A 16,092-nucleotide genomic window follows, 5' to 3' on the forward strand; every position below is an offset into this window, starting at 1 on the left:
TAAAGAATATATATATATGCTCATGTAATGAATACAAATGAATTATTAATTTTCTATATGATCCATAAGAATTCTAACAAAGGACTTATATTTTACTTGTAAATCTTTTAACTCATTTAACACTCATTTGTATATTCTTAATTTGAATACTCTTATTTACTTGCATGAACTGGATGACCTTACAAAGTCAAATCTTGAAATTCATTTCCCAGCAATCCTATCACGGATGCCATTAGCCGAAGCTAATCTTGTAATTCATATCCCGGTAATCCTGTCACGGATGCCATTAGCCGAAGCTAATCTTGTAAATCACTAGACTTTATTTACATTGAACACGACATTTATTGTAATTACATTCACCAGAAGAATTTTAAATTGTAAAAGTGCAAATAGGAGGAAAATCACGCACCTGCTTCGCCTGTGTCGCGACCTCCCCTAACAGAAGATCCAATCCTGGTTGCTCCTCCTGAATTATAAGGAAGTTTTTGGTTATGATTCCTTCAAGTCGATATTATAGAGAATCCATATTCATCCATTACTCATATGTTAATATATATATATATATATATATATATATATCATGTATATTTTTAGAGTTAATCTCTCAATATGCAAGTGTTTGTATGACTCAATTCTTTTATATCCTTATATATAGTATTCACGTGAAAGTCTACTATTACTGTCCAATTTTGAACTGTTACTATCTAATTTTCAACTGTTACTGTCTAATTTTGAACTGTTACTGTCCAATTTTCAACTGTTATTGTCCAAACACTCACCAGATTTTTAACTATATCTAAAGTTCTAAAACTTCATTTTAAGTGAGATTGATCTTGTTAGAAAGCTAAGACACGAGGCTACTAGTTCTCTGAAGGGAGGAGAACCTAGTTTTGCCTCTAAGATAGTCAAAATTGCTCATTCACTAATTAGTCCTACTGCCCTACATAATCAGTCACGACTCAGTCTCAGTTGATAACCCATAACTGAAGTTCTACATCTTCAAATTGAGCAAGACCAGTTTCCTTGGTTAGCTAACATTCAAATCTACAATTTCTATGAGGAACCCGATTCTAATTCCCTCATCCTCCTACCCGAAATCTCATCAAAAGTCAGGAGACAAGTCTATCAAGATTCGTCTCCCCCTCCACTTCACACAATACTTTCATAAACTATATACCACATATATGAATTAACTTAATCTTAACAATAAGTACTTTTCCCCCAATTTATATCTAAGAACCCTAACCTATGATTCAATATCAAGGCATCAATTCTTTATCGAAATAAAAGATGAATTTTTTTAAGATCATGTTTAGAACACCTTACCCGGTACAAATTAAGATTTTGATCTTCAACCAGTTGAAGATTCTCAACTCCCTCTTTTATTTTCTTCTTGTTCAATTTCTTGGTAATCCTTTGCTCTCAAGTATTTATCCCATTTATAAAGTTCTTAATCTTGGATGGGTTCTTGAAATTTTAGTGTTTCTCTCTTGATTTCTCAAGAATGGGTATAAAACTCCCTATTTTCCCTTATTTGCATTTAGGCCCCTCTTTTTCTTTGAGTGTATTATTCTCTTCCATTAAATCCAACCCTCAACAGTACCGGGTTTATTATAATGTCCCAAATTATTTCGCCCGGAAATTTATATTAAAAAATTTATGAATTCCTGTTTTTATTTAACCATATGCATGAATTTCTTCCCTTTTATTTATTTATTTTTCCTGGGGTTTACATGAGATAGTGTGTAATTAATAAAGCCCTCAATCCCATTACAATAATCCATCCTACGCAACCTTTCGGGTGGATCTCGATATATCAATGAATGATCATCCATTACTTATATAAAATATATATAGAATATTGATGATAACATTTATTAATTAATTATGTAAACTAAATAAATTAGATAACATTGATTTAACTCAAACTTATTCAATTTATTTTAATAGTACTCTTAATTCATTATCAATTATCTACATAAATTCAAATTCCTATACATTTACTGAATTTTTTAACTCAACAATAAAACTGACAAAATATAAAACAGACCTATTGAATATGTCATTATTTATTTCATCACAAAACACCCAAGTCACAAATTCAAATTAAATTTCATTAATTTACAAACAAATACAATTTTACAAAATCTCAAATAAACTCTAATATGTTCAAATCATATATTCATACAACAAATTTCTATGGAAAAAAAGCTATAAACAAGTAAACACCTAAACAAAATACATATACTACAAAAATACATAATAGAAATTAATATTTGAAAATTGAGTTCAAACAAAAAAATGGGTAGTTTTGCTCACTTAATATAGGGAATCCTCAAATTTGAATCATAACAATAATGCTGACAAACTGAGTGTTGGGGTGACTAAATTTATGGGAGAGATTGATTTGTGATAAAATTGGAGGGGGTGTACTATTTGTTGCAGAGGTGGGAGGAAAAAAAGAAGAATTGAGGGAGAGGGGGGTTGCTGGCCAGGTTATAAATTAAATATTACTGACGACATTACAGATGGAATTCACTGACGAGTTAATTCTGTCGGTAATTCTGTCTGCATGAATGACACATCATTGTATTTTGTAGCTTTTTTAATTTTTTTTATTTTCCCACTATAAATCCATCGGTATATACTTAGAGAATATTTCCACCGGTATTTATCGATGAATACAATGAGGGACTATTATGTCGATAAAGTTCATTGCAATCTATCGACAGAAAAATTCCATCGGTGTTTTCATTTGTATTTGCTAATTTTTTTGGTAGCATAACCTTATTGATACTAGGAAAAACATCCTTAAAAAATTAAAAAAAAAATAGTTAAAGTTCTAAACCAAATTGGAAAAAAAATAATCCTATCTCTAACTAGGAAAATATTGCAATTTCAAACATTAACTTCTAGGCTTTATTTGAAGACCTTTCCAATCATATGACTATAAAATTTTAACCCTATAAAAAAACAAAACATGACCTTTAGCATCTTGAGAAAATTTTCAACACAATTCAATAATCAAATTAAAATTTATAACTATTAATATAAAATTACATTTAAAAAAAAAGCTCTTCCATCATGTTTTTTCCCCTCTCTATTCAGGGGTGTTGGTCAAGCAGTTTTAACTCCTTGAATTGTTTTTCCTTCCAAGTTTTAGAGACACCATGGCAATCCAGAGGAAAAGGCGAATGGCTTAATATATATTTCAATATGTCATTTGATATTTTTAATTGTGCATATTTATTCATCAAATAATTTTTTTTCTTTAATACATCATTCCATTTATTTTTTACATCCAAACAAAAAAAATAATTAGACCTGTCATGTCCCTAGCTTTTAGCTTGTCTCCCTTCCTACCACTACTCAACTCAACAAAAGTGATGCATCTTAATTACAAGTGATGTATAAAGTTGTTTTTTAGAACCTCGTATTTCCCCTTCTAATGCCCTGAAAATGATAGACATCTACGTAATTAGCTTTAGGACATATTGAGACATTCATGTTTACGAAAAATTCTTTTCCAGTGAGTCTGACATAGAATATTTTATTCACTTTGAGGGTGTGATGCGGTGATGTTTATTTTTGTATTTTAAAAATATTTTTAAAAAGATTTTAATGTTTTTAAATTTAAATAAATTTTTTTTATGTTTTTAAATCATTTTGATGCGCTGATATCAAAAATAATTTTAAAAAAATAAAAAAAATATTATTTTGATATATTTTCAAATGAAAAACACTTTAAAAAATAATCACAACCACACTTCTGAACATGCTCAACTCTGAAGAATTGCCTTATAGTTAAAAAGATTTGCTTCCTTAATCGATTTATTGCTCAATATTCAAAAAGATTTGAATATATTAGATTGATATATCCCTTCAAAATCATTTGAAAAGAAAATTCAAACTGATTATTGATTATTATGTAAACTAGTCTTGTAATATCTTTTATCATAGATAAAAAAAAAAAGGCTTAATTGTTTTTGATTTATTGTCATTTTTGAAACTGCTTCAATTGGCCTGGATATCTATCTCCATTCTCATCATTTGCTTCTGGTTTGATTTTCTCCACATTTCCATATCCTAAGCCTATAATGTGATAGCATCTCTTCATCTATCTTTTAATTTTTTTTTTTTATTAATATGAATGTCCAGATCAGCTTACATATACCTCGACTAATTCACGAGCCCTGAAGTTAATAATCATATTAGTTTTTAATGACCATGTGGTTTGTAAAACTCAAATTGATGATCTTTAAAAAACAAATCTAAAACCTGACTAATTAACCTACGCGCTCAAAATTTCTATCTCTCAATTTGATGCAGAAGTATTTGGCAGCAGAGCCATCATCCCACCTTGTAGTAACCACAGTCAACCAAACATTATCTCGTCATCTTTGTCTTAAATATCGATCAAACCTTTTTAACACATGTACCTTTCCAAGTTAGATTCTTGTTATATACAGGTTCTCCATGCATTTATTTTTAATTTTGTGATTCCTTATGGCCTCAGCATCCAGAAAAAAACATGAGAGTGCCACATCTGGACAGATCAACACCTGTATCACCTAAATTATTGGAAAGGGACCTTTTTTTCCAGGGTTCTCCTTTCACATGGAGATGTCCTTGTGAGATGCTTCCACTTGGATTTTTCTGTTATATATATATATATATATATATATATATATATATATATATATATATATATAAGTTGGCATTTTGATGCAATGGAAGAGGACCTTTTTTTTTTCTTTTTGCCTCGACCTCTTCAATTAATTATTGGCAAACTACTCTTGCTTTACATACGTATTATATATAGGTGTTATTTCATGACCTAAAACAATTCCGGTTTATACATGGTTTGTCTCCTTTTGCGCTTATAAAAATGATGATATCCCAAAATTTGATATTCTTAAAATGAGATTATCTGGCGTTTTGATAGTGGTTAAATCACCATAAATTTGAAAAAAACACTGACAAAAATATTTCTTGGTAGATTTGCAGTGAATTTTTCCGACTAAATATATCTTTATAGTATCAATCAATATACTGATGAAAATATTCTCTCGGTATATACCAAGAGAATTACAATGGAAAAAAAATGAAAACAAGCCAAGAAATATGATACTATGCTATTTTAACAGACATAATTACTGACAGATTTAAATCGTCTTTAATACTTAATTTATGACTTGACGAGCGACCCTCCCCCCTCATTTCTTCTTTTTTCTCCACTTTTCTCTGCAACAGACAACACGCCCCTCTTAATTTTATCACAAATCAACCTTCCACTACAAATTCAGCCAACTCAACACTAAGTTTGTCAGCATCCTTGTTCCGATTCAAATTTTATTGAAGATTTTCCATTTCAAGTAAGCAAAACTACTTTTTTATTATTATTTGAATTCAATTTTAAAATGTTAATTTTATTGCATATTTTTATAGTATTAGTATTTTATTTGACTGTTTATTTATTTTATAACTTTTTTTTCTATAGGAATTTGTTGTATGAATATATGATTTTGTACATGTTAGGGTTTATTTGAGATTTTATAAAATTATATTTGTTTGTAAATTAATGAAATTTAATTTGAATTTGTTACTTAGGTCTTTTGTGATGAAATAAATAATGGCTTACTTAACGGGTTTGTTTTATATTTTGTCAGTTTTATTGTTGAGTTGAAAATTTTGGTAAACGTATAGAAATTTGAATTTATATAGATAATTGATAATGAATTAGTAATACTATTAAAATAGTTTGAATAAGTTTGAGTTAAACCAATGTTATGTTATTTATTTAGTTTACATAATTAATTAATACATGTTGTCATCAACATTCTATATAGGTTTGACATAAGTAATGGATCATTCATAGATGTATCAAGATTCCCCCGAAAGTTTGCGTAGGATAAATTATTGTAATGAGGTTCATGATTTTATTAATTAAGTACTATTTAATATAACAAATATTAATGGTGATAGTATTAGATGTCCATATAAGAGATATAAAAATAAAATATTTTTTATCCAAATATTATACTGATGCATCTTCAACAAAAATGGTTCATGGAGAGATACATGTATTGGTGTGCTCATAGAGAACCATATGTTCCTTACGAGACCACAATAGAAAAGATGATTAGGTCAATTTCTAGTTTTAGCAACGTGCATGAAGTTGTAGATGACAATAGTAATCCTTATAGGAATATGGTTATGGATGCGATGAGAATGAATCAGGGTTATGCTGGTTATTGTCCAATAGTAAATAAAGAACCTAATGCAGACACGACCAATTTTAATGATCTTTTGAAAGATTCTGACGAATCATTATGGGTTGGGTGCACAAATCATAGTAAATTATCACTCATTGCATAAATGTTTACTATCAATTCAGATAATGGGTTGAGTAAGGCTAGCTATGATATAATTGTTGAATGGGTGGAAATCATTTTATCTAAAAGGAATAAGTTGAAAAAGAACTTTTATACTACTAAATCCATGATAAAACCCTTCAACCTAGGATACCAGAAAATTGACATGTGTTTAAATTTTTGTATATTGAACTACCTTGAAAATACAGATTTGACTGAGTGCAAAATATGTAGGCATACTCGTTATAAACCTAGAACTAGCAGGGGAAGAACTCTTGTTGCATATAGAAATCTTAAATACTTCTCAATCACACCTCAACTACAAAGGTTATTCATGTCATCAAATACTACTAAGCACATAAAATGACATCATTCATATGATGCGGTGGATTGAGTGATGATGCACACTTCTGATGGTGAAGCCTATAAACATTTTAATAGGGTACATCATTGGTTTTCAAAGGAATCAAGGAATGTGCTTCTTAGGTTATGTACAAGATGGATTCAATCTATTTAGGTCATTTGCTACTTCTTATTCTTGTTGGTCGGTAATACTCAAGATTTACAACTTACCACCAGGGATTTGTATGAGGTCAGAGTTTTTTTTTTTTTTTTATCTATGATCATACTCAATCCTAATAGTCCAGGTTAGAATATAGATGTTTGTCTTTGTCTGTTGATTGATGAGTTGTGGTAGTTATAACCATTTAGGGCTTTGACATATGATGTATCAAGGAAACAAAGTTTTTAGATGAAGAAAGTTTTGAAGTGAACCATTAATGATTTTTCTATGTATGAAATGGTTTCTGGTTGGAGCACGTATGAAAAACTAGCATATCCATATCGTATGGAAAATAACAAGGCCTTAATGTTAACAAATAATGACAAAATGTTTTTTTATTGTCATAGGTAGTTCTTGCCAACGGATCACAAGTACAAAAGGAACATAAATGACTTTTTTGTTGGTAGAGTTGAAAGCGATGTTGCATCACCACTATCATTGAGTGAAAAATTATATGACATGGTGTCGAAGTACGATTATATTATGTTTGGTTTTCAATCCAGTAAGCAAAATTTCTTTTTATTTTAGTTTGACTAACAATTGGGTAAAACAAAGTATTTTCTGAGAGCTTTCTTATTGAAAAACCAATCTTCTTTGTCATAACCTTAATACTATGCACATTGAAAAGAACATGTTTGGAAATAATTATTGTAAATATCACTGTAACTGTTTACTCATCGATGAAATAATATATGATATGTTTGATCGTTATATATTAAATTCACCAATGAAAATAATGACGGAAGAAAAAATCATCAATGGAATGATATAAGGTTTTCTATTAGTGATATGTTATATTCAACAATGAAAATACCAACGGAATGAAGCAAATAATTTTTTTTATTCGCTTTGTCCGTCAATAAATCCATTGGTAAAATTATTACTGACAGACCACAAATTACCAATGAGAGTTTTTCTAACGGATTAGTATTGTTTGTCTATAAATTTCATTCTGACAAACTATGAAAAATGAAACCAAATAAAGGGTTTTTCTTTTCTATTTTCTTATAAAAATTGATTTGAAACTCAGTACAAATTATAAGATAAACATGAAGTGGACAAAACAAGTTTTGGCTTTTCCATCCATAGTCCATCACTCTTGAACATGTCCCAAGCATGCCGACCCTTGCTTAAAAAAAAAGAATTTAAAACAAAAATTAAAAAAATATTCCTCTAAAAGGAATGCTCGTTGTGACACATTAGTAGAGGTAGTAAGAATAAACTGGAGTAAAATAAGATACGAAAAATAAAAAAGAAACTAATTAAAGATTGTCAACTTTTGCTATAAATTACAATCTGAATTGATATTGAGGCCACATGCATGCTTGGTAATGGCATGGAGCAAGATTTTCAATGTTTTGAGCATAACTGTGATCTTTTTTAATGCTTTAACATTTAATTTATTGGCAGATTTCTATTTAATATATCGGGTAATGAAATGAAGCATCATTAAAACTTGTTTTATGTGAAAACTATGAAGCCTGTGAGAGAAATGTGTGCTTGATTGAAGTAATGATAATCTTATAGGACGACTTTAACACTGAATGGTCGGTCAAATTGGCAAGAATGTTGCTCAGATAGAATGACAACTCATTCGGGAATACATTAGGCAATTCTCTCACTATTGAAATATCTGACTATCGAATTTCTTCCCTTTTTATCTCTATGACATACGCAAGGTAAGCTTCATACCCTTTCTTCACCATCTTTCTTGTAGTCATAGACGAAATAATACAATTTATGATGACATTTCTCTCTTCTCTAAACATAATTTTCCTACCATCAGGTCTATAAAGAGTTACTATTTTTGCAAAAAGTCTATTTGAGTTTTATTCATACTCAACCAGTCCATACCTAAGATGACATCAAAGTTATGTAACTCTAATGGTAATAGATCTACTTTCAATTCACACTTATTTATAAAAAATTGAACCCTTTTATACATGTGATTGATATTTACAGTCTTACCTAATGGAGTACTTATAACAAACTCATTATCATTTTTACAAGGATTTCCCCCCAATTTCCCCCATAAGCTTAATAACAACAAATGAGTGTGTTGCCCTAGGGTCAAACAATACATGAACAGACAAAAATTTAACTGTAATGTACTTGCCCCTATGTTAGGAGCAACTCTAGTTTCCTTTTGTGTCATGTAATATACTCTTCCCTGAGTCTAAGGCCCCTGTGTCTTATTACTCTGAACATGAGTTATGCCTCTACTATCACTAGCCCCAGATAACATTTATCGGGCTGGTTTGTCTACAATGACAAACTGTTGTTGACTCTGAGCCTGTTGTTGCTGATTCTGAGTGATCTCAGTCCTACGAGGACAATTTCTCCAAAATTATCCTTCATCCTTGTAATCCCACCATCTGTGTTCTCCTTGCAGATATAACATCATCTAGGCATTGCGGAATAGTCTCCTAGGTGTCTTTGTCCATAATGGGTACACAAAGGAAAAGTAATGATTCTCTACTCGATGCTTATCTGGAAAAACCACCATCGGGGTTTGATTGCTTTCTTGTTGACCCCGCTTCTGAAGTGTGAGCATATGCAGTTAAAGAACTCCTTTTTTTTTAACTAACTGAAATGTCCCTTACCTTTTTTAGGCAAAAGGGGTTTGCAAGAGGTATACTCTGTATCGTTCTTCTTACCTAAACCATATTTTCCTTGTTGACCCTCACATAAACATAGCTTGAGGGCCCCTGCTACTTAAATAAACTCTTTGGTAGTCTCAAACTTAAAGGCAGTTAGTCTCTGCTTTAAATTTTATCGTAGTCCATCTCGCATCATTTCAACCCTGTGTTGTTCATAAGGATTATAATGTGAGGCAAACATAGAAAGGTTATAGAACCTCCTCTTATAGTCGAGCACTAACATGCCCCCTTATCTCAAAGCTAGAAACTCTTGTTCCTTAATTTTCTGATGATAGGAGGAGTAAAAATAATCCCAAAACTAGGTTCTAATACCAACTGTCATGACCCCTATATATATTGATTTTTACTCGGTGCAAATATTTTTTTTTAAATGGCAGAATCTCCTCTGTATTTTTAATACCAAGTTATCGACTAAAAAATCACAACATGTAAATAATAACCACAAAGCTCGTCCCATCATATTAGACTTTATAACTCAACTAGAACATCAATTTCCACACCTTTCTTTTGAAACTAATAAATATTTCATAGACAAAGTTTAAAACTAATTAATTTACAATGAGCATTAATGTTTTAGTACATAAACATATTTAATTGGACATACAATAAAACTACAACATAAACATATTTAATTGGACATACCATAAAACTTACTAACTTAATAAGAACATTATCCTTAATTACATCTCCGACTAGAGATAATTTAAACATTTAAATTCCTTAACACATAAGTGATATAGTAATAAAATATTAATATTTCCAAATACAAAAAATTGATTTAAATAAAAGATTTTCATCTATACATCTACTTTCTAACTCGAGTGTACGAGTTACCTAGCGCGAGGATACGAGTTACCTAGTAACATATTTATATAACATATGAAGATTGGGTAAAAATTTAAAAATTTACACTTTACAATAAACGAATAAAATAAGGACCATTTAAAACATACACAATAATACATTTACTAGCTCATTAAATGAAGTACTTTTCATCAATACATTAATTTAATTTAAATATTATTTTGTCAATCCTTAACTATGTATCTTTTTCATTAACCAGGATATAACTTTCTCAAGTTGTCCATTAATTAGTATGTTATTTCCAATGGTCAGGAATAAAAAATCCTCCAATGCGCCCATTTAATAGGGCATTATTTTTATTAACCAGAAAATAATCTTTCAACACACCCATTCAATAGGGCATTATTTTCATTAACTGGAATATAATCTTTCAAGACGCCCATTTAACAAGATATTATTTCCATTCTTTTTATTTCATAATTTTACACTAAATTACAATTAAATAAAATTCCTTATAGAATATTAAAATAAACAAAAAAATTATTACAAGGTGTTTAACACTTACCTGGTGTTTGTGGGTGTGAAGTGCTACACTGTTGCTGATTAGATCCTATAACCTCTTCTACACCAACACATGTCATTTATTATTCATAACCAAATAATAAAAATCTCATTTCATTTTAATTATGTTGTACATTCCACATTCTTATCAAACATTAAGTTCCACTTTTTCCTCATAGGTTTCATTCATTTTTTTTTTATTATCAAGGAGAATAAAATTCTCCTTTTCGATATTAATTTCATAATTCTCCAACAATCCATCTAATTCATTTAAAACCACTCTTTTATATTAATAAAGTCCAAGTCAAAACCCTTTCTTCTTCATTTTTTTTTGTGTCATGGCCGAAACCTCCACAAGAAAAAAGGGTGAGAATTTTGTTTTTTGTAAAATCTTTATCCATTCCATCTATTAACATCTATAAACCTATAATTTCCCACAATTTCCAAACAATTACATCAAATTCCTTGATCTCCTAAATCTTCCTCTTTGGCCAAAACCAATAATTAAAAGGGGAAAGGGTTTTGCTTCTTTCATTTTTAATTTAAACACTTACCCAATCATAATTCATACTTTCTAACATGGTGCAATTATAATTTGCATTATTTCAATGATTATACCATAAATCCCTAATTTGACATAATTATAGCAATTTAATTTCTTCATCAAAACGCAAAATTATAACAATTAATCATTTTGAACATGTTCTTTAACTTACTTGGATAAGGATGCAAGAAAGATTCAAATTCCTTTACTCTCTGTTTTCAAACCCTAGCTTTGAATTCCTTTCTATAAACAACTTCCAAATACTAAATCACCTCTATTAATTGCTTAACTAAGTTCTAATAAATCCAATCACACTTCTTCTTCTTTTTTTATATACTTGGAAAAAAAAAAAACAAATCCTCTCCCCCCTCATGATTTTAAATTGACGACCGAGAGAAGAGAATTGAGCATTTATATAGTCCAATCTTTTTAATTTGGCACATTGACCCCTTTTTGTTTAGCTTTTTCCCATTTTACCCCCACCCTTTCCTTCTCAATTAATTAATGCTTTATCACTTTTCTTTTGTTTAATTTCATCCCTCTCATATACTTATCTATTTATTTTATTTTTATCTTATCTTGTTTTTATTTCTAAATAAAAAAAATCTTCTCCTCATTTTTGGTCTAGTTAGATTATAACCAAGTTTTTACACTAATCATTTCACTAAAAACACAATAATCAAATAATAATTAATCATAAATATTAGAATATATTTTTATATGTGTTAAGCTATTATACATATGCAAATAAGTACACTATCAATATGAGTTAGTTTAATTTAAAAATTTTCAAGTGTTCTAAAATCCTATTAGACAATCTCGAGTTATTTTAAGGTTTGAGTAAAGGTTACCTGAAAATCAGATCTTTTTTTAGGGTTTGATCAACTTCTTCAAGGCGTGGTTGTAGCAAACTACAAGTTGTTAAAGTGTCTGACTTCTAACAATAATTAACTCGAACTACCAATTAGAGATATCTCCTAAAACCCTATTCAAAAGAGAGAGATTGTTATACATATAAGTGCTAGCTCTTTTTGTACAGAGAAAATTTAATAACCCTATAAATAAAAAAATATCACTTTATCCTCTGAATAATATCACATATATTATTTTAGTATAATTTTAGAAATTTATTCAATTAAGTCCTTACTTGATCTTTTTAGGTTTAGAATTGTAATTCATTGTATAAATTACATTATAGTCCTTAATTTCTAAAACTTATTTATAATAAAGTCATACTTGATTAATTATCCCACTTTTATTTCTAATCAATGGTTTTTGAAAATCAAGTGCACTGTATAACAACGTGTCATGAACCTCCAAATATTAGGAAAGTTATAAGTGATTTAACTTAACCTTTCAACTATCAGTTTATCAGCGTAATTATTATCCCTTCATCAACAATGTTTTGATGTAGACATTATAGTATGAAATGTGTCAACTCTATCAAATCATGTTTGTTATCAATACTATAGTCATTGATTCTTTGAATAAGTTTTGAAATTCTTTTAAAATCTCATTGCACCTCGTATAAGGATTTACAATTAATATTATTTGAGAACAGATGAAATATTTGTTAACTTGCAGTATAGCCTGAGCCAAGTTTTCATTCAAATCAAGATGGACATTAACATAGTCAAATACGGTGACCTGATCAAACTCAAGTAAGATCGAATTGGATCAACTCTAAATTGTAGCTAATAGTATCTAGAGCTCCACTTGGTACAAAGAAAAGGGCATTTCATTTGTAGACAACTTGTATATGTTTTTTTTAATTAACAATTTTTAGAAAGTAGATGCATGTATAATAATTTGTTAATGGTTTAGATTTTCATTAGAAGGTTCACATATTAAACTTATCCAAAAAAAGCTTCGGAGAAATAAGTGTGATTTGGTTCACAACGCTACAGAACTTGTCATGTAAAAAGTCTTTGTTCATCTGCGTTATGTGAGGAAATAATATGAAATCATCCATATAATATTTAGTAACCCTACAAATTAAATTAGGGATTTTAATAAATCTTCAATTAAACATCATGTATAATTAGGTTAGATAAGGTAAAAACATCGTAAACCCTTAATTTTATCGATTCAACAGCCTAAAATCAATATTCAAATTATTGATTGAAAAACAATTGTTACGTTCCAGGGCGAGATGAAATCTAATTACGTCATTAATGATTTCCCAGGGTTTATATAACTCTTCTAATTCTAGGAAAAGTGAAATGACTTCACACTTTTTATATCAAGATTTTTTTTAAGCTTTTAGTCAAGGGTGTTTAAATTTTTTATTTTGAAAAATACAATAAAAATACATATTAATTTGTCCTTTAATAAAAAAATAAAAATAATTTAGGGTTAGGATTTGCAAATTATATTTAGACAGTGGCATTTGATAATGATAACTTATATCGACTCTTTACCATTAAAGGAGTGTATGAAAATATCATTACGAACCCAGTGCTTCAATCCGGGCCTTTTTTTTTTAGCCTGAAATTAAAAAAAAAAAAAAAAAAACATGACAAGCTTCAACGACAAAGATTGGGCATGCAAAGAATGCATGGAACTTAGTTCCTAGCATTAGCACAGAAAGGCCCGCAATTCAAAGAACAGTAGCAAAAGCGAATTGATAAACCCGGAATCGTATTTTAAGTAAGCTCAATTCTAAGAACACCAGTGACAGCACAATCCAAATAACATTACTAAGCTTGACAAAGTCAATAGTTGTTCCTTACAAAGCATCTGACAAATTGCAGAATGAAAGAACCAAAAAGCTGCTCCTTTAGCAGTGAAGAATATTCCAGCAACCTTGAAGTCGATGTTCAGAAGGGAAAGTGCCAGCAGTCAATGATCGAAGTTTGCATGGATTGTCACTGAAAAGAAGAAACGAAAGGAAACAACGCAGCCTCCACAGTGGGCAGCCTGAAACAGTTTGGCGGGGAGGAAAACATAGAGGATGAAAGAAAAAAAAAGCAGCTTCGAGCAGTGTATAAAAAGTGAAACGACTGAAGAAACAATCAAATAGTAAACAACGCATATGCATCACACAAAGAAGATTGGCAGGTTAGGAAAGGGAGAAATCAGACATCAAAGGCAGGCATCCAAGTAAGGCAACTTTGAAGTTATCCCTGTAGCAATGCAGGCTTGTTCTTATTCAGAAAAGAAAGTAATTCATGCCATGCATGCCATTTTGTTCGAGTAGCGGACGAAATATGTTTATCAGAATAAAAAAACATAAAGAATAAATACGTGAAGAATGCAATGTAAGCGCATCTCAGCTAATGACCAAACAGTTAGCACAGGTAGTTCAAGCAAACCAAAGGAAAAATAATAATCAAGCGAGCAGGAATTTTGCGCAGTTGCGGTGTGAAAATAGACATCAAAGAAAGTCGCCTATCATGGGGATGGCATAGTTGCACGCATCTTCTATACAGGGGAGGGGGGGCCAATATGGCTCGATGACTCAGGCTCATCATCTAACTGTGCTGCAGCAGATGCAATGTCTTCCAGCTCTGACTTCACCCTGTCACATGGAAGTAGTAAAAGGTCAGGATAAAAAATGTTGGGTTTTCTCCATTTTTTCTCTCTTAGTTGATGAAATTGAATGACCCTCGGGTTATTAGGAAAAAGGGAAGATAAGCATAAGAAATTTGAGGGGAAAAGTACGCGGGGTTGAGAAGAAATACAATGGGCTGTCACAGAGACATTTTTTTCATTAATTAGAGCACGTATGGTCAAGTAAGGAGAATGTTAAAAAGCAAGCAAATGCCCAAAAATCTGGAAAAGAATTCAACGGGAGCTATGGGAAGATTGTCCTAAACCTGTGCTGCGCTGGCTCAGCCTGGAAATGAAGCCTTCTTCTTGTTCCAGTGAGGCTGGGTCCCTCGAGATCCTACTTGAAGTCTGAGCTTGTTGTCTGGAAAGATGCTGAAGAGCTGATAGCAGGAGGAGGGATGCCTATCGGAGTTATTGGAGAGGTTGGTGAGGGCTGGCGTTGAAGAGCTGGACTAAGCTGCTTCTGAGCTTACTGGAGTGGTGTCAGACTGTGATGAGGTTGAAGGGGTTTTATCTGTAGGGCTGGTCATTATATATGACTAAAAAAGATGCAGCAAGTGGAGCTGCTACGATGAGAAATAAAAACGTGGCAGCCTCTCCCAAATTGAAATTGACAGGAACATGTAGGAAATAGACAGGATTGAAAGTGAATAAAAACCATAACCAAAACAAAAGAAAAACCACCACTTAACCCAGTCAAACACAAACTAACCTATAACAACCACCCACGAAGAAGAAGAAACAGACTAAGCAAAAATCTAGTTAAGGATGAACTAACCATCTAATCGCACCAAACAGGGGATAATCCATCCCAAAATAGAGGACAGACTGAGCAAACTGAGGGTGCATTAAATGCACGTCCATTCACAGCACCCAACTTGCGTATAAAAACCCATGTTGTTTAGGCATCTGAGAAGCCGAAGCCCACACCCTAGGAACCGAGGAGCATTGTTGATGAGCCACAGAGTGTACGCAAGCCAGTGGTGCAAGGAGCAAACTGATGGCTAACATGCAGAGAGGTTGAACCCTGGACCT

This window comes from Populus nigra, chromosome 13, assembly GCF_951802175.1.
Source record: "Populus nigra chromosome 13, ddPopNigr1.1, whole genome shotgun sequence".
NCBI lineage: Eukaryota > Viridiplantae > Streptophyta > Magnoliopsida > Malpighiales > Salicaceae > Populus > Populus nigra.